Source organism: Mustela putorius, unplaced genomic scaffold (assembly GCF_011764305.1).
Source record: "Mustela putorius furo isolate JIRA1106 unplaced genomic scaffold, ASM1176430v1.1 tig00000594_pilon_pilon_pilon, whole genome shotgun sequence".
Classification (NCBI taxonomy): domain Eukaryota; kingdom Metazoa; phylum Chordata; class Mammalia; order Carnivora; family Mustelidae; genus Mustela; species Mustela putorius.
Genome location: NW_025421427.1, coordinates 622,877 through 641,784, shown reverse-complemented (window position 1 = coordinate 641,784; position 18,908 = coordinate 622,877). Strand labels below are relative to the sequence as shown.

Sequence of the window (18,908 nt, the reverse complement as noted above, 5' to 3'; positions counted from 1 at the left end):
AGCGGACAAAAATGATTAACTCCGCCAATAAAAAGACAAATCTTTAGAACCTGAAGGAAAGGATAAAGCATTAACTAGGATTTAAATCCTAACTCTTCCTCACTGTGGCCTCCTGGCCTAATGGTAGCGCATCTGACTCCAGATCAGAAAGTTTGCGTGTTCAAATCACGTTGGGGTCAGTTGTAGGTATCCTTTTAGGGGGAAGAAGAAATGAAAAACAACACGGTTTCCCTCAGAAGTACCAAGGTGATTTATATGCCTTATTCTGTCCAGTTCTGTTTTCTTCTGTTAGGATTTGGAGAAACCTACTTTATGGCCCAAATTCTTCTTTTAAGATCAACATTGATAGCCTTTCAATTTGCTGCTGTAGCTTCCTGCCATTCTTCCCCTTCAAAGCATCCTAATCACAGCTGCCAAGTAAATACTGTAAGTTCTCTGTTGTGAAGAAGAGGTGAAAAGATAGAGTCTAGAGCAAGATAGAGGCATGTGAAAAACCTCCTGGCTTTCACCTGCTTCATATAATCCAGATTCGGAGTTCGTTACCTCCCTGAAACCCAAGCTCAAAACTCACTTCGGTAAAGATAATTTTCATCCATCGTTAATGTTTTTCTGTGTTGGCTTTTTCTCCAAACTACTGAAAAGTCCTTAAAAACAGGGGCCTTAATTCTTATTTTATTTCCAGGCTCCCTTTGGCTTTTGATTCCAAGACCCCACATGGACCTCAGCAGGATTTTCTTTACTATTCTCACTTCTGATGACTATCCCTTCCTTGCCCAAGCTTGGGTCCTCATAGCAGAATGACAATAGGTCTTTTTTCCAAAATAAGATAACTTGTTTCAAACTTGGATTGAGTGCTGTGACCTAGTAGTTAACTGAATTGGTTTGCATCATAAAAATGAGATATTTTCAGAATTTGTTTTCATTAATGATTTAAGGATGGTGGGGAGGGGATGGAGAAAGACTTTGTATATCTATATCTGTATATCTATAGATGTAGATATAGATATATATTATTAACATATAATGCATTGTTTGTTTCAGGGGGTACAGGTCTGTGATTCATCAGTCTTACACAGTTCACAGCACTCAGCATAGCACATACTCTTTCCAATGTCCATCACCCCGCCACCCTATCCTTACCTCTCACCCTCCAGCAACTCTCAGTTTGTTACCTGAGATTAAGAGTCTCTTATGGTTTGTCTCCATTTCTGGTTTCTTCTTGTTTCATTTTTTTCCTCTCTTCCCCTATGATCCTCTGCCTTGTTTATCAAATTCCACATATCAGTGAGATCGTATGATAATTGTCTTGAAGGAAAGACAGTTTTATATGTTGGGTATTTATACTTGTTTTTCACCTTCAAAAGTCTCCAAGGGCCACATGTCAGTTTCACCTTTCTTCTAGGTCACAAATTTTCTCAGAGTGTTTCGGTATAGCTTTTTGTTTAATCGGATTTAAGGAATCCAGGAGAAAAAACATACCATATCAATGTTTTACTAATAAGGCAGAGACAATGGAACTGTAGCTATGAGGACAAATAAAAGGACGTTAGCTTGTGGGGCATTGGTGGTTCAGTGGTAGAATTCTCGGCTGCCACGCGGGAGGCCCGGGTTCGATTCCCGGCCAATGCAACGTTCCGTTTTCTCATAAACCAGGGCAGGGGTAAAAATATTTTCCCTAAAAATTTACAAACTAAAAATACTGTGAGGTAACTGTGTTTCTTGTATCCGAATATGGCTGAGAAAGATTAAAGTTAACCCTCTTGCAATTTCTTCTTCAGAAATTATGCCAATCGGCATGCATTTTGTTTTCTAATGAGCCGAAACATCATCCTATTGGAGCGGAGATCAAGGTATCCTTATTGTCTTGGCAGCGATCACTGAAAAATAACCAGAAAATTCAGAAGGCGCCAAAGCTTATCTTCTTGCAATTTAAATATGGAAAAAGGTAATGCTTTCAGAGTGAGCAGAGTGGCGCAGCGGAAGCGTGCTGGGCCCATAACCCAGAGGTCGATGGATCGAAACCATCCTCTGCTATCTTTCTTGTAACTCTTTTGCTTCAAAAGCAGATTTTCGAAAAAGGGAGTGAATAGAGTTGGTCACTATCAGAAAGGGTCTGTGGACCAGTTCTGGATGAGTAAGAATCCCCAAGGTAATTTGTTGCAAATCCCGTTTCCTGTCTTTAACAGAGGCAAATCTCTCCAGTGTGGCTGGTTAGTGTGTTGATATTCAGTCTCTGATTAGGGGGCCATTACACCTGGTAGGGACTGAGTGCCACCCTAGCAATCGCTTTGGTATCTCGCAGGTCAGGCAAGCGTTACAATTTGTAATAACGTCTGTTACCAGCGTCTCGATATTCAGAATCGTGTTCTTTTTAGTGTGATGGCAGGTACTCCAGAGCAGTTGTCATGGAAGTCAACAGAAAGGTCATTTTGTAAACTGGAAAGGTGTTATTTCTCATGGGAATATATCCAGACAAACAGTCAGCAGTCGTGTAGTCGTGGCCGAGTGGTTAAGGCGATGGACTTGAAATCCATTGGGGTCTTCCCCGCGCAGGTTCGAATCCTGCCGACTACGGAATAGTGTTTTCTTTCCAGGTGTTACCTGCTGGACCGATTTCGGAAAGAGCAAAGCACACAAAATAGCATAATATACACCGTTTTCCTGGGTATTATTATATTTCCCCATGAAATGTAAACAGGCAGTCTAGTCCTTCAGTGTAGCAGTGGGTGAAGAATATTTTTGAAAATGATTTTGGGAAAACACTAGGCATTTCTGAGACCACTGTATAAAGATGCTGAAAAAAAGGCCCAGGGTTAATTCTTTCTCTAATTTTCTATTTCCTTATCTGAAATCCAGCTTGGGTCTGACTTCTGAAACCTTGCTTGCCTCTTCTTCCGCTTGACGTTCCTGCAGGGCATTACGATCCTACTCCTGAGCACCTTTGGTGTTTTGGAATCAATATCTCAAAACAGAAATTTCCAATCTTTCCTCCTCCTGGGTCCCTCCTATCATTCCACTCAGTAAGCCAGAATTGCAGAGAGGAAGTACAGGATAGAGAATTTTCAAAATTGTTTTCAGATCTTGGCTAAATCTCATAAAAAAAAAAAAAACCAAAACAAAGCTGTTTTGCTGTATAAAACTTAACACATACACAATACTGTATATGCAACATAAATAAGAGTAAATGTAACAAAAATTTCTTTTATTACATTTGCAATCGATCCATTACAGAATGAAGATAATCCAAAAGAAGAAAGTAAAAATAACTTAGAAATGTGAAAGTTCTTAATCCTTGAAATTACTAGAAAATTCCCATGTTATATTTAAATTTTTTCTTGCATCTTCTATATTCACACATGTCCTAAGAGATTTTTTGGTGTTGACAGTTTCTTCTATAAACCCATAGGTAGCAAATGTTCACTGTCCAGGTTAGGAATTTAGTATATGCAAAGTTTAGATTTTTCCAAGAATGCGGTACTAAGCCCTTCGTGGACCCTGGGGAAAGTTCCAGGCAAAGATAAGCTCTGTTGGGTCCCCCCCCCCCAACCCCCCGCGGAGCAAGTTTATTGCCTCCTTGGATTCTGGGACAGTGAACCTTCTCCACCTGTCCCGGACAGGTACTCAAGTGCCACTCACATGCCACTCATTGTAAAGAGCGTCCAAAAGCTTGCCTTGGAGAGCGGCTGTTCGTGGCCCCATGGTGTAATGGTTAGCACTCTGGACTTTGAATCCAGCGATCCGAGTTCAAATCTCGGTGGGACCTCTCAACCTTTTCGTGTCCTTCCCCCTTAAGTTACACCTGCGCATTGACTTGGCCAGAAACACCTGAGCCCTTGCGCACCTCGCAAGCGCATCACGGTCGGCGAGGCGACACTGCAAGGGGACGCTGTTTTCTGCGCTTTCTTCTGGAATTCTACGTCGGTCCTCCTGTGCCCCTCCTCCTTCGCAGAGGAAGCAGGTTGTCGTCCGAAAGCCCTAAGTACTGTTTCACACCCTAGACCTCAGTTCTGGGTTCGGGTTCCATTAGTTTCTAACATGAACGTGACCTTGAGAAGCTCCTGATGCGTGTGCGCCCCAGTTGCTTTGCTCTCTGGGATACAGCAGATTTTCTATTAATATTTAAGAAATTCTAACTATAGTTCACAACGTGCTGAACACAATGAAAAACTCTGCATTGAATATTCAGAGATATTCCGTCAGGAACAAGTGCAATGTGGCCCCATGGTGTAATGGTTAGCACTCTGGACTTTGAATCCAGCGATCCGAGTTCAAATCTCGGTGGGACCTGCTCTGGTTTTGGTGACCTCACCCCATATTTCAAATCGCTATTGCATCCTTGTGTGTGGGCAGGATCTTTCCACTCACGCTCTCTCCATCTAAAGAGCGTTCTGTAATTCTTACTATCTTCTCACTTTATGAAGAATGACTTTTTTATACCACCTTTGTGTCCTTGAAGAGCACTCACACTGACTCCCCAGGATCCCAAAGTCCATCTTATCTGCTTTAGTCTTAAGGCCCTAACAGTTTTTGTGCCAGAAACCCTTCCTTCTTTTCTACTCCTGTAGCTCCTCAAAATGTAAGGGCCAGGAGCAAGAATGTGCATAACAATTCCATCAGAAATCTCCTGGGTAAAGGACTCTTTGGTGATCGCTTCTTGGCCTTTTGGCTAAGATCTAGTGTAGGAGTCTATGGTGAGCACTGTGGGCTCTAAACCCAGTAATCTGAGTCCACATCTCTTTGGGACCTCATCATCCAAGGGCAGCTTTCCTTCTGTGGTTCTTCTAACTCTTTTACTCACCTTCTGGAATTCTACACATGCCATTTACTTCCAAATCCACAACCAAATCAACATAGAGTCCTTGGCCAAGAGAAAATTGTCTCTGACTATTCCCCCACCGCCCCCTTAGAATCCCTCTTGGTGCCTGTTTTTGCTTGGTCTGGTGCCTGAAGTCAGTCAGATCCACGGGCGTTAATTATGTGCTTCTGGTGATGAAGAGTTCATATGTCACAGGCCCCACCTGTGACTTTTCTTCCTACGAGGTTCATGCACATCCTCTGTAGACCTGAAAATGTCCTGACCATGGAGAGAAACCCCCACCATCATTGTCATTTGAGAGTTTCCACTGTTTGCATACCAGAGGCCCTCCTTTAATGTGTCTTCGATTGAATTTACACTTGCACACTTTGAAGATCTACTGACCAGATGCAACAGTATCCATGTCTTCCCTTGAAGGTCTGTTGTCACAGAGGTCCCATGTGTGGTGATCAACACTCTCTCTAGACATTGGACCCTAAATTCCTTCTCTTGACTCTCTTTCATTCAAGCATATTCTCCAGTGTTCTCAGTGACAGCAAAAGAAAAGCCCCCAGAAACTCCAGTGGCCTCTCAACATCGTTCTAGAAAAAGCCCTGCAAACTTCCTCATAGCTAAGCCCAAGTCATGGCAATGTTTTAGAACATTAGAACGTTTACATAATGTATTAATTTCCTACTGCGGCTGTAGCAAATGACCACAAATTTAGTGGCTCAAAGATCACAGTCTACTTTTCTTACAGTTCTGGAGATCAGAAATCTGAAATCAAGATGTCAGCAGGTTTTCTGGGGACTTCAGGGAAGAATCTTGTGTCCTTGCCATGTTCAGCTTCTAGAGAACTCTTCCCTGTGTCGCGTCTTGCTTTTGCAGTCATGTTTCCTATTATTGACTCTGACCTTTCTCTGGGTATCCTTAGAAGGTCCAGGATAATCTCTTCATCTCAACTTAATTTTAATCCTCAATTTAATCACATCTATAAAGGTAAGGTAATGTATTCACATGTTCTGGGGATTGGGATTTGGGCCTTTGTTAGAAGCCATGGTGCAGCTTACCACAGCCTGCAGTACTAAACAGCACATGTCTATTAATGCTCTTTGGATTGATTCTGTTCATGAGGACTTTTCTCAGAGGTAAAATTTGGATCCAGGTTCCACATGCTTTTTTTTTAAAGAGACTCTTCTAGAGCGGCTCCCTGGTGGGATGATTGACATCTGAACTCAGATCTGGCAATCTTGGGGTACCTTGTGTCTCCACCTTCTCAATGGCCTTCCCTCCCAGCCACAGGCTCTCTGGGTCTTCAGGCCTTCCTGAGTTTCCTGGTTATCTATCCAATGTGTAATTACCAGCAGGACCGGCATGAATTACCACAGCACTGACACTTCAAACAAGATGCTCTTCACCTTACAGTTGCTCTGGGTCTCCAGGGTGAGCATCGCTGGGTCTTTCTGCTTTGGTGTCTTTTGTGATCGGCCTTCAAAGTATGGGCCAGACTGGGGTCATCTCAGAGCTCAGCTGGGGAAGGATCCATTTCCAGAGTCACGTTGTGTGTGGCAGGATTCAGTTGCTTAAAGGTTGTGGAACTGAGGGCCTCAGTTGTGGGCTGGTTGCTGGCTGGAGTCCAGACACGTGGACCTTACCAACGTGGCAGCTTGTTTTGTCAAAGCATGTGAGCTGAGAAAGCAACCGTGCAAATGTTTTGGTAAAGTCGGAAATCACAATCTGTTGTAATCTAATCATGTTAGTGAGATCCCATCACATTTACTGTGTTCTGTAGGTTAGGAGCAAGTCCCTGGGTCCAGCCCTCACTGAAGGGAAGGTATTTTACAAAAAGTACGTTTACCACCCTGGGTTTCAAAGGCTCTAGAGATCCCGAAGCTGAATGGCTTTCTGCTATGACTGATACTTTGCAAGCAGCTTTTTATTTTATTTATTTATTTATTTATTTATTTATTTATTTATGGCTTTGTCAGTGATTGCTATATCAAGAGCAATTCCCAGTACCTCCCAATTGGGAAAATTACTTCTAGGTGTTAGCTTTTATAGTTTTCCTTTATCTTTCTTTACAATTAAGCCAGCATTGAAGAGTTCAACTATCATTCTTCTAATATCACTCCTGACAGGTGAATCAGAATCTCACAGTGTAATGCCCAGACGTGGCTATTTTCCCAAAGTTCCTCCTGGATTCGAATGTGCTAGAAGCAGTGAGGCCCACTGAGCTGATTTTTCCCTGACCACCATATTCAGCTGGCTACCACTCCATGGCATTTGCTACTTTCTGACATAGTGTATGTTTTGAGGTTTTAATTATTTGTTGCCTATTTCTGCCTAATTCACTTTCACCGGGAGAGGGGATTTTATGCATGGTGTTCGTTCCTGTACTTAGAACAGGGCCTGGCACATAAGAGAAGCTTGATAAATATTCTTGGAAAGATTGAATCAATGAAAGAATCAATGAACTCTTCAGTTTAACACTGGTCATAGGTTTTGACCGTTTCCAGCTCTAACAGCACCAAACCCAAATACATTTTTTTCTTTCCAGAAACATTTTAGAATTTGTCACTCTCTTAAGCTTAAAAACAAGTACAACTCTGTATTTTTTTGACCTGTTTACAGGTATTTATTATATTGATTTGATAATTAACATTTTCTATCTATTAAATCATTCCTTGGTACCTCCTTAGAGCCTGCAATTTGAATCCCGATCACGTCATAGAGCTGTGCGTGCACACATGCAGAGTTATTATTATTATTATTTTTGTTTAATGACCTTGAACGTAGTTGAGAAAGAGAAAAGCAGCCAGGGACCGCTAGTGTTCCAAATTTAGCTTCATTCTATTACCTTTTTCAAAATAGAATTTATGAAGATACGAAATCACAGAATTATGCCCTCCCTTCCTGACCCAGGACAAAGTCCGGCTTCCTTGTCCCTTGCCTCAATCATCCAACAGAAGACAAATGTTACAATAAGTACCCCCCCCCCGCCTTTTTTTTTTTCTTTTCAAATTTGAGATATAATTGACATAGAACATTGTGGGAGATGTGCAGCGTGTTGATGCTTTTATATGTTGCACAGCATTGCGTAACACCTTCATCGTGTCACAGAATTACCATTTCCTTTTTGTGTGACGAGAATATTTAAGATAGGGTGTCTTACCACTTTATATAATGTAATATTGTTGACTATAATCACCAGCTTGTGCATCAGCTCTCGAGAAGTCACTTATCTTCTCACAGCAAGTTTTGTTCCCTTTGACCCCCCAACTCCCCAATTCCACCCCCCGCCCAGACCCCGGTAACCACCATTCTACTCTGTATTTTTTTTTTTCTACTCTGTATTTCTAAAATTTCAGTGTTCAGTTTTTTAAGATTCTATATAGAAGTGAGACCACGCAGTATTTGTCTTTCTGTGTCTGACTTGTCTCACTGGGCATAATGCCCTCAAGTTCTAACCACATTGTCACAAAGGACACGTTCCTTCTTACGGTTGAGTAAGACTCCACTGTTTCTGCGTATCCTTGTAGTACGAATGTGTATGTGTGCACAGCTTCCTCTTTCTCCATTCATTCACTGACACTGGTGTTTCTGCGTTTTGGCTATTGTAAATAATGCTGCACCCGGCATGGGATATTTCTTGGATATCTCTTTGATATCATGAAAGAATCTTGTGTTTGGTCAATAATATGGCAAAGATATCTCTTTGATAACCTGTTTTCATTTCCTCTGGATAAAAACCCCGAAGTGGGATTGCTGTCTTTAATTTTTTGAGGAACCGCCATAATGTTTTGCACAGTGGCTGCCCCAATTTCCATTCCCACCAACAGTGCACCGTGTGTCCCCTTTCTCCACGGAGTTGCTAATGCTTCTTCTCTCTTGACGTTTTAGTGATAGGCATTGTAACAGACATGAGATGATAGCTCATGGTGTTTTTGACTTGCGTTTCCCTGATTACTGGTGATGTTGAGCAGGCCATTTAGATGTTTTCTTTGGAGAAGCGTTGTTCTGTGAAAGGAAGGTCCATGCAAATGACCCCCGGAAGCAAAGGAGCTGGAAGACTGAAGGAGGAGGCCAACAAGTCTAGTTTGACATAGTTCTCTGACCATTTTTAAATTGGATTTTTTTTGGTTGTTACTGAGCTGTCTGAGTTCTCTCTGTATATTTTGGATATTAACTCCTTTCTTAACACGTGGTTTGCAAATATTTTCTCCCATTTCACAGCTTACTTTTTCATCAACTTGATTTCTTGTTGCTGTGCTGAAGCTTTCTAGCTTGATAGACTTCCCACTTGTTGATTTTTTTTTCTTTTGGTGCCATATCTGAAAAATCGTTGCCAAAATAAACATCAATGAGCTAACCCCCTCATGATTTCTTCTAGGAGTTTTATGGTTTCTTATCTTATAACTCTAACTATAAGTGGATTGTCTTCAATCCATTTCGAGTAAATTTCTGTGAGTGGTGTGAGATGGAGGTCCAATTTCAATTTCTGCATGTAGTTATCCAATTTCGGATAAATTCATTATTTGAGTTATATCCAATGGGAAGGTTGTCTATGACCTTCATTATGTTGAGGTACATTCTCTCTGTATCAAACTGGTTGAGAGTTTTGTTTTGTTTTTTTAATCATGAAAGAATGTTGTGTTTGGTTAATAATATGGCATAATATGTGAAACACAGAAGGACGTTTGTATTTAAGAAAGTCTTAAAACTCCCCCTTTAACTGAGATCCTCCAAGGTCTCTCCAGGTGTGTGCCCTTCCTAGTTGCGGCAGCAACAATCCCAACTTAATCCAACTGCAGGTGTGTTCCTGGTGGTCTTTGTCTGGAGGGCATTGAAATAGGCAATAATAATAAAAAAAAGTGACAATAATAAATTATCTTTTTAAAATCAAATTTGCCTGTACAAAACAAACAAAACAAGTCGAAACAAAACAAAACTCTGTCCGATGGTCCTAAAATTCTTTAATAAAGCCCGAAATCTCTGGTCTGACACTGGGGACCAGTTCCAGTGGATCTGACCTTCACCTCCCAGCCCCGGCTCCTCACCAGTCTCTCGCTCGCACTTCTGGGAGGTGATGGCTCTTTCTAAGAAGCGCTGATGTTCTCTACACCAGACATCTGAGAACCCTGCCGCGGAGGATCCTGCAATAACAGGCACAATACAGCTCGTTTCATGGTGCTTTCAACGTCCATGGCCTAAAGGAGTGACGAAAACCAATTTGATTTCTAACACCAAAGCACCCATGAACTCCATTCTTCCGTCGGAGGCTGCCAGGTTTCCTGAGGAAGTGCATTTGGTTTTTACTCGGGTCCACTCCCCTCTCCCCAAACCCCTCCCTCCCGGGACTATAGTCTCTTCTTTATTATTTTTTCCCTTTATCAAGGCAGGAAGGCCACTTACAGAAAGCACAGAGGTCTTCTCTATTAATAAAACATATAATCAACAACGGAGGTTGCCGTGCTCAGCATCGCCACATAATACTTATCTGAGGCCTCCCCTGCAGGTGACGAGGTGGCCGAGTGGTTAAGGCGATGGACTGCTAATCCATTGTGCTCTGCACGCGTGGGTTCGAATCCCATCCTCGTCGGCGGCTCCCCCAGTGCGCCGGTGGAGTGAGGTTTTAGCTCTTGGTGAGCGAGACGATCGGCGGGCTTTGCGGAAGCGGGGGGAGAAATAAGCCCCAAACGGGCGAGACCGCTCTACCTAACCTACCTCTTTAACCGTTTTACGGAGGTCTCCGGGGCTACGGCCTGCTTGGCAGCGCCGCACCGAATCTGCTCCCGCGGCGGGGGCTCAGGGCGCCCCCGGGGTCTCCACTGTAGGCCTGAAACCCTAGTTCCGGACTTCTAGTTCTCCGACTTCTCCCGCCACTGAGCTGCTCGCGCAAGAGGCCCTCAGGCCCCTGGTGCCCGCGTTCCCACCGGGGCTGCAGGCACCGCGCCCCTCGGCGTTTCCCCTACGCGCTTCCCTCGGCCGGCTTGGGTCTCCCGCCCCCGAACCGTGACCTCAGCTCTCCCAGGGGCGGTCCAGCCCTCCGAGAGGTGGTGGGCGCGCAGGTGATGCTCGCGCCTCCTTCTGGCAAGAAAAAAAAAATCCTTTTGCAAAAGCCCAGATTTTAGGTACTCTTCCGGTGAATTCGCAAAGAAAGGCACCATTCTCCTTTTTTGTATTTCAGTTGGATTAATTTAAATCAAAGATCTCTTACACGCGCTCCAGCCTCTACTGGTTTCTCCCTTCTTTGGTCCTCTTCTGCCAGTTACATCTTAATTTGAGCACATAATCCCGTAAAATCTCTCCTGTCTCCTCTTTTCACTTTACTGTGAACTAGAACAAGGGGTCGGGTACACAGCGTAGGATCACAAAATTCGAAGGGACTGTAGAGGTGATGTATCTAAAACGCCCCCCCCCCCCTCTATCTAGCACCTGTCTCAGGTGATGAGGAAACGGAGGCAGAAACCAAACTAATTGTTATAGAAAATCATATAACGAGGCTTTCCTTATTACGGTTCATGGAAACCAAGTTCTTTCAGATCACCTGGTTAGGGTGATGAAATCTTTCCAACATGTTCAAATCCTGCGACTGACTGTGACTTTTGATATCTAGAAAATTCTTCTGAAGAACATTTGTCATGATCCAAAGCCTTATGAAGATTGAGGCTTACAAAAGCATGAAATTTGAAGCAATATCTGATTTTGAATTTTATCTAACAATATCTGGTTATATGATATACATAGTTTGAAGATGGTTTACAACTCCTAAATAAAAGAAGAGTACTAAAAATGATATAATGTTAAAAAAAAATCACAATGGAAAAAAAATTTTTTTTAAAGATTTTATTTATTTATTTGACAGACAGAGATCACAAATAGGCAGAGAGACGGGGTGGGGGGAAGCAGGTTCCCCCGCCTAGCAGAGAGCCCAATGAGGGGATCCATCCCAGGACCCGGTGATCATGACCTGAGCTGAAGGCAGAGGCTTTAACCCACGGAACCACCCAGCCCACCCACCCCCCCCCCCGACAATGGAAAATATTGATAAAATTCTTAAATAAAAATTTAAGACTGTCACATGGCCCAAGACAGCCCATATCTCAACAAAAACATAGCATGTTAAGATATGGCAAACTGGAAAATTTTGTCACTCCTGTGACATGCAAATATTGTCTCCAACTTTTTAACCCTTCTCCCCTTAACCTGGCTAGGTGATGGATGAAAGGAAGATATCACAAAACTGTCCATTGTCCTTATGTCTGTGATATTTAGTGCTTCAAAATTCAAGATAATTGATCTTATGCCAAAGACTATGAGAGACACACGATAGTTGAACAAAGCTGGATATATTATCTTGCTGCAATGAGGGAGGCAAAAGATCACAGTGATCTAGCAAGTGACTCAGTAACTCTATGATTGGTCGGTTATCTTAATAATTCTTGTGTGGAAGATTGGAAGATCCAAGTAGGACATATGATCATGGACAGTGTTTTTGTTTTTATCTTGCTTCCTAGGGGTCACAGAATGGCCTTGCCTTTGAAATTATTTAAAATTATTTATGTTCCACAGGAATTGACCAGGGCTTAGCTGTGAGGGCCAGGCCAGCTCCTGGCAACACCAAGGCTGAGCTGTGAGCGTCAGACCTGGCCCTGAGTGTCAGGCACTGCTCTTCTCTTTCTCAAAATCCATGTAATTCATACACTTGGGAACTCATTTTTAAGATGAAATGCAATAGGTGTAAGATAATAGGAAAGGATAAATGATTTCTAGAATCTGTAAATCTGCATTGACTCCTCAAATGAGGAGTATTGGCCTCAGTTTTTCATTCCTTCCTATATCCAAGCCCTTTGTCTAGTAACTTCTCCATTGCTTTTCAAGAGGTGGAGTGTTGGCCCTGGCCTATGGGCTGGTGCATGAGGTTGACTTCAATCAATGGGGTATTAGTAGACATGAGTCAGGCTGGGCCTTTAAATATGTTTGCACTGTTGAGCCTGCTTCACACACATCTGCTGTCTTCATGATTTCCGTTCTTTCGAGAGTATATCCTTTTTTTCTGGTTTATAAAAGGATACTTAGTGTACGTGGTACGTTTTGTGAGGAAGGGACAGTGAGTGGCTTCACATGACATTAACACATAGCAATTGTTTTTAGTCTGAGAAATCTCAATGCGTGGCAACAAATGCTCAAGCCCCAACTCTGTACAATTTGGACGCGACAGCTGACTAGGGAAAACCAGAGTCATACCGGACATCTAAAGAAGAGGCTGAGGAAAGGAAGATGCAATTATTACCTTGTTTTAATATTCATTGCTTTCACCCAGTGAAAGCATCCTTCACGCGATCTGAAGGAACTGTGTTTCACCATGAAGTCAAGAATTGGAAATTACTTTTTCTTCATCCTAAATTATTAAATTCAGCTCTTTAGGCACAAAAATGTGTCTTTGTGTATTTTGTGCAGCGGTCTTCTCTGTTTTCCTGCTTGCCTACACACTCGGTAAGCAGCTGGGCTCTTTTCATTACCTTATGTTTTTCTGTTCTGTAATTTAGGTTTGAATCTGGGCTGTTGTCATCCTTTTTTTGACAGCAACAAAAGCAAAGGAAAAAGGGAGGTTAAGAAGGAAAAGGAGGGGGTAGAGTGAAAACCAGTAACACAGACTTCAGCAGCCAGATCTTGCAAGGATGTGCAGACTCAGACTAGAAGACCAACGTGAAGGAAAAGAAGGAAAACAGGAGAAGCAAAAAGCTCCCACTGTCCTGGCCCCTGGGCTCTGGCCTTGATCTGGGACTCAGCAAATCTGAGAGAACGGTCGGTTTACAGACCTGGGTTCCTTTGAAACTGTGAAAACGAAACTCAGGCTCTTAAAATCCAAATTTGAGGAGAGCTTGGGAGCCCTCAGTTTCTGGGATGGCCTTGCTCCAGTTTTGACTCTCAGCCTGTCTTGGGTCTTGACACTGGTTCTCCGCAGGTCTTTGAGAAGGACCTCTTTAGAGTTGGAACTGGAGGGGATTATGCTGAGCGAAATAAGTCAATCGGAGAAAGACAATTATCATATGTTTCACTCATATGAGGAATATAAGAAACAGGGCAGAGGACCATCGGGGAAGGGAGGGAAAACAGAGTGGGAGGTCATGAGAGAGGAGAAAAAACCATGAGAGATTCTTAACTCTAGGAAACAAACTGAGGGTTGCTGGAGGGGAGTTGGGTGGAAGGATGGGGTAGCCCTGTGATGGGCATTAAGGAGGGCACCTGCTGTGATGAGCACTGGGTGTTATATGTAAGTGATAAATTATTGAACACGACATCTGAAACTACTGGTGTACTAGAAGTTGGCTAGTAGAATTTAAATTAAAAACAAAAAAAAAAAAAATTGGGCGCCTGGGTGGCTCAGTGGGTTAAGCCACTGCCTTCGGCTCAGGTCATGATCTCAGGGTCCTGGGATCGAGTCCCGCATCGGGCTCTCTGCTCAGCAGGGAGCCTGCTTCCCTCTCTCTCTCTCTGCCTGCCTCTCCATCTACTTGTGATTCCTCTCTGTCAAATAAATAAATAAAATCTTTAAAAAAAAAAAAAAATTAAAAAAAAATTAGAGTAGAAGAAAAGAAATGGGTTTGGAAAACAGGTAACGAGCGATTCTTCCCAGCACATGAAATACAGCAGTTTGGGAGAGTGCATAAAGAGGACTAACCACGAAGGGATTCGAACCCTCAATCTTCTGATCCGAAGTCAGACGCCTTATCCGTTAGGCCACGTGGTCCCCAGCTGCGATGTTCTGCCGCAGAACTTAGAAAGTATAATGAACTTTCCGACCCGTCCCGAGTTGTCAAAGAGCACGCCGGCCACCCGCGTTTCTCGCTATTGAAGAAAGGGAAACGAGATGATCAGGGTTATTTGGGGCCACCGAGTCGGGACTCAGGAAGGGTAGGAACTGACAGTTATTTCGGTCTTGGGTCCTCCAGGGGGAGAAAAGTCATGGACGTTACCACTCCTGAGCAGAAAAGCTGTTCATGGCACCTGAAAGCTGCCAAAATACTGCATATTGTCCGCATTCACTATTTTGAGACTCTAGGTCCTTGGAAGGTCCTCCTGACAGTTACTGTGCAAACCGCACCCAGAAGGCAAGTCTTAGCATCTGCACCATTTTCTTTCTCGCTGTCCTGCATGGATACCTGCAGGGCCCACTTCTCATACTCCTCTGGGACTTACTTGGATTGTTGTAATGTGACATTGGAGCACTTTCCCACGTGTGTCTCTATCTGTTTGGAGAAGAATAGCAATCTTTGGTTGGCGTTTCAGGAGGGGTCTAGAATGGTCCAAGGTCATTAGTGTTATCTGAAGCTTCCACATATTAAGAAATAAACACTCTAGTAGGATTACAAAAATTTCGACTGTTAACAATTCTTACAGTTAATAGATGATTCAACACAAAAATGTGTTGCAATAAGACCATTCTTTGTATGGTCGAGATATTTATAGAGTTTATAATGTTTTGTAGAGCGCTTGGCCCCATAAAGTGATAGAGATTTCAAGTAACATTTTGGATGACTGTTTTTGAATTCATCAGTGAATCTGTGTGACCTCATGCACCTTGTTTGAGGATAATGTCGATTATACGCATATCGAATTACCTTAATTTTCTATAATCCCAGGCCTTGGGAGCTTTGGCCCTCTTGGCTCATTTGTGGTGTTAAATTAGCAGTTTCTGGAGCACAGAAATGGAGTCTTTTATACAGTCTTTTTTTCCCTATCCACAGGATTACATCTGGCAAATAGTAGGAGCTCAATAAAAACATGCTGAATTTCTCAAATACATATATTTTTGAATTTTGCAATCATTTTTAATATGGGTATTATTTAACTCAAAGATTCCTTTATCCTGCGAAAATCTGATTATGGACTTGTTCTCTTCCTCTCTCTCTGGAAGCAGGAAGATGGTGGCTAAACCATCATGGTTAGTGTTGGGTTGAGTGGTAAGAGGAGATTGCCAAGGCTCAGTCACCCAACCCAGTGGAGCGAGACACAATCTTCAGGAAGATCACTGGCAAGGATCTCCAGCCAAAAGAATTCTTGAGGATGACTGGTGTCTTGGTGTCAATGACCTTTCCCCTCAAGCGTCAATGTCCTTTCTGGGGATACCTAAGAAACAGAAATCCCAGATATCTGTAGCAGAAGATCACGATGATGAAAGCCTTGGACAGTTAATGATTATTAACGAGAAATGTGTTGCTAATATGGGCCTGGTTATGGCTGTGAATGATGGTTGGGGCCGGGGGAGTCAATCCATCTATCATTTCAACTGCATGTTTTTGGAGGTGGGCAGATGAATTGGCTTCCTGGTTTAGCGGGCTGAAGGGATAATTTTCTCTTCTCTCTGAAGTGATCAAGTTTGCAAGTTCCAATACGTTAGTCCGCTTACTTGTGCCTGTATATGTTGAAGTTGAAGTTGAAGAAATAATTTTTTAAAATCCTATACATTATAAAAGACATTATTGTGTAGTTTATGATTAAACAAATAAAAAACAAAGACACAATCAAAGACCAGACCATAAACTTGAAAGCTGCAGAGATTTTTTGTTTCTGGATAGAAAATTTGATTATATTACTCCTCTGATAGTTTCTTATTGCCCATAGAGGAATAAAATCGAAAGCTGTTTGCACTGCATATTAACTTCCTTATGATTGTCCCTTTCCTTATCTCTTCTTCCACAGCTCGGTATTATGTTGGAAGACCTAAAATTTCAAGGACTCCTTTGACATCTTTGAATCTTACAGGGCCCTAAACAGTCCTGGGAATTCACCTGTTCTCATAGGATATGCTTTCTACTTCGCTAATTCCTCTATCAATCAGACCAGGTGCATCCCAACCCCTCAGCCTAATGGATTTCGCCTCTCTGTTGGTTCTGAAAGGAAGAAAATAAGCCAGTTCCATCCTTTGGAGGAAGCCAGCGGTCACTCTTCTCTGTCTGCTACAAAGCTTACCTCCCACAGCCCTTGCTGGTCACTCGGGAGTGTGCTATTAGCCAACTTGCATGCCATGCTGTGCCCTCCCCCTCCAGGCTGTGAGTATATGTGACTGGTAAACAGCTACCCATCTCATCTGCCCAGTGTTGAGCATGGTGTGTCCGGCCATCTGGCATTGTTTAGGGCGGAGGACTGTTCCTTCACCTCTAGGGTGAATGGGAGATGATCAGAATACAGCCATTCTACTTTTCTCCCCAAATCCTTCTCCTCCTATCTCCCTCACTGCCGTGCCGTGCAGTGTGCTTGAGCAGTGTGCTTGAGTCTCTAGAGACTCTTAACTGTTATGCCTCCTTGTATTTATTTATTAGTTTATTTCCCTATCTAGAGACCTCTTTTCCAAATTGGTGCATTGTCAGGGCAAAGGTAATGCAGCAAACCTATTTTACTCGTTTTCACAGATGCCTGTAGCCATGGTGATGACCCTTGGTCACACTCTGTAAACTAAAATACTGGAATGTTCACTTAATTACTGCATCATGATGCTATCCTGTGTACCTGAAGCAGTGGGTCACTATGAACTAGGTTGTCAGAATACTTAATCAGAATATCTCTTTCCTGCTGTGTCTGCACTTTCCCCTGTGCTGTAATAAATCTTAACTTTGAGTATATGTTCAGTCATGGGAGTCCTTCTAGAAATTCATCCAATTACTGGTTGATCATGGGGCTATCAGGAACAATCATTTTTCCTTATTCTCACTACATTTGGTGTATAATCTTTTAAAAGAAATGTCTTATTCTACTATACATACTTGTTTGAAAGTATGTCTAGACTGTAGGCTACTTTGTGCTTAGCACAGTATCTGACACATAAATATCTGAATAGGGATCTTTTCTGAGAAATATATAAAACATACACTTTAAAAAATAAGCATAGAAAACAGTCCTGTTAGAGACTGCAAAGGATGGCAGCAGCGACCACATAAGTGGTTTTCTCAGGTCAGAGTTCCATCGTGGCCACCAAAACTTTACACTCTGGCTCAGACTGTTATTTATTTACTTCGAAGATTAAGACTCTTGAATTGCAAAGGTTTGGCGCTGGGACGGCCCGGTAGATTTCTTGTCTATCCCTCTAGCCCCATGGCCACAACTACGTAACAAGTGGGGCTTTCTGAATTACTTATAGAAGATTAAATTTATCTGGACTTCCATCCCTGCCCTCACTGCCACACTCAGCTTATTTTAGCGTTTCCCCGGCTTCCTGTGGCAATGAGACTGTCGTGATAACTGGTGGCAACAATAGCACGATCACTTGGGCAACCCCTAGAAATAACGTTTATTATGGGAAGACATATTAGTTAATAATAATTGTGCTTTGCCGACGTTCTATTTATCTCTAGAGACTGTAAACAATTTCACGTTTATTTTCAGGAAGTAATTTAAACTCCGGGGTTAGACAAAACAAAACAAAACAAAACAAAACAAAACAAAACAAAACACCTGGGTCTGTTTTCTTTCCCTGTCGTGACACTAAGCTACAAAGCTTCAGCTAAAATGGTGCAGTAGCAAAAGCTGTCTTAGCAGAGGATGGTTTCGATCCATCGACCTCTGGGTTATGGGCCCAGCACGCTTCCGCTGCGCCACTCTGCTCCTAGGAAATCTGCTTTTCTAGTAATACTCTTAACTGTGTTCTAAGGCTATTCCTCCTATTGGAAGAACCCACGCACGGTCTTCTGTTTGCTTCAACCCTTCGGTTCCCACGAGCTGCCAGTTCTCTTAGGAGTAATATCGCTACTAGAATCAAAGAGAGAGCAAAGTAGGCGCAGAGAAGGCAACACGAGCACCCTGTTTAGATTTCGGACGCAGAAGAGAGGTGGCAGGATACACAAGAGAGAATGAGAAGCTTTAATCAACAGGGAAGGAAGGCGGGCTTCCGCGCGGCGGGCGAACATTCCGCTTCGGGGACCCTGATCAGGCGCGCGTTCGCCTTTGGGAAGAACACTCTCCAGGCTTGGTGACGGAGGTGCCGCCTGGCCGCGTGAGCCCGGCGCCGAGGCCAGCGGAGGGAAGGGCCGGTTCCCGGGCGCAGGAAGGCCGGGGGCGCCCAGGCCCACGCAGACGCCTGCGCGAGCGCACAAGGCACGCCATGCGGCAAGAC

The 18,908-nt window shown here is 43.1% G+C and overlaps 8 non-coding genes across 8 annotated transcripts; 6 read left to right on the top strand and 2 right to left on the bottom strand.

Annotated features, from left to right (window-relative positions):
- Positions 1-1,558: 1,558 nt before the first annotated feature.
- On the top strand, positions 1,559-1,629 carry TRNAG-GCC. Its single transcript has one exon. It is a non-coding gene; the product is annotated as a tRNA-Gly (tRNA).
- A 333-nt stretch (positions 1,630-1,962) lies between these two features.
- TRNAM-CAU lies at positions 1,963-2,034 on the top strand. Its single transcript has one exon. It is a non-coding gene; the product is annotated as a tRNA-Met (tRNA).
- Positions 2,035-2,491: 457 nt separating this feature from the next.
- Positions 2,492-2,574, top strand: TRNAS-UGA. Its single transcript has one exon. It is a non-coding gene; the product is annotated as a tRNA-Ser (tRNA).
- Positions 2,575-3,691: 1,117 nt separating this feature from the next.
- Positions 3,692-3,763, top strand: TRNAQ-UUG. The gene has a single exon. It is a non-coding gene; the product is annotated as a tRNA-Gln (tRNA).
- Positions 3,764-4,215: 452 nt separating this feature from the next.
- On the top strand, positions 4,216-4,287 carry TRNAQ-UUG. The gene has a single exon. It is a non-coding gene; the product is annotated as a tRNA-Gln (tRNA).
- Positions 4,288-10,312: 6,025 nt separating this feature from the next.
- TRNAS-GCU lies at positions 10,313-10,394 on the top strand. The gene has a single exon. It is a non-coding gene; the product is annotated as a tRNA-Ser (tRNA).
- Positions 10,395-14,476: 4,082 nt separating this feature from the next.
- TRNAR-UCG lies at positions 14,477-14,549 on the bottom strand. The gene has a single exon. It is a non-coding gene; the product is annotated as a tRNA-Arg (tRNA).
- A 3,779-nt stretch (positions 14,550-18,328) lies between these two features.
- Positions 18,329-18,400, bottom strand: TRNAM-CAU. The gene has a single exon. It is a non-coding gene; the product is annotated as a tRNA-Met (tRNA).
- Between the last annotated feature and the right edge of the window lie 508 nt (positions 18,401-18,908).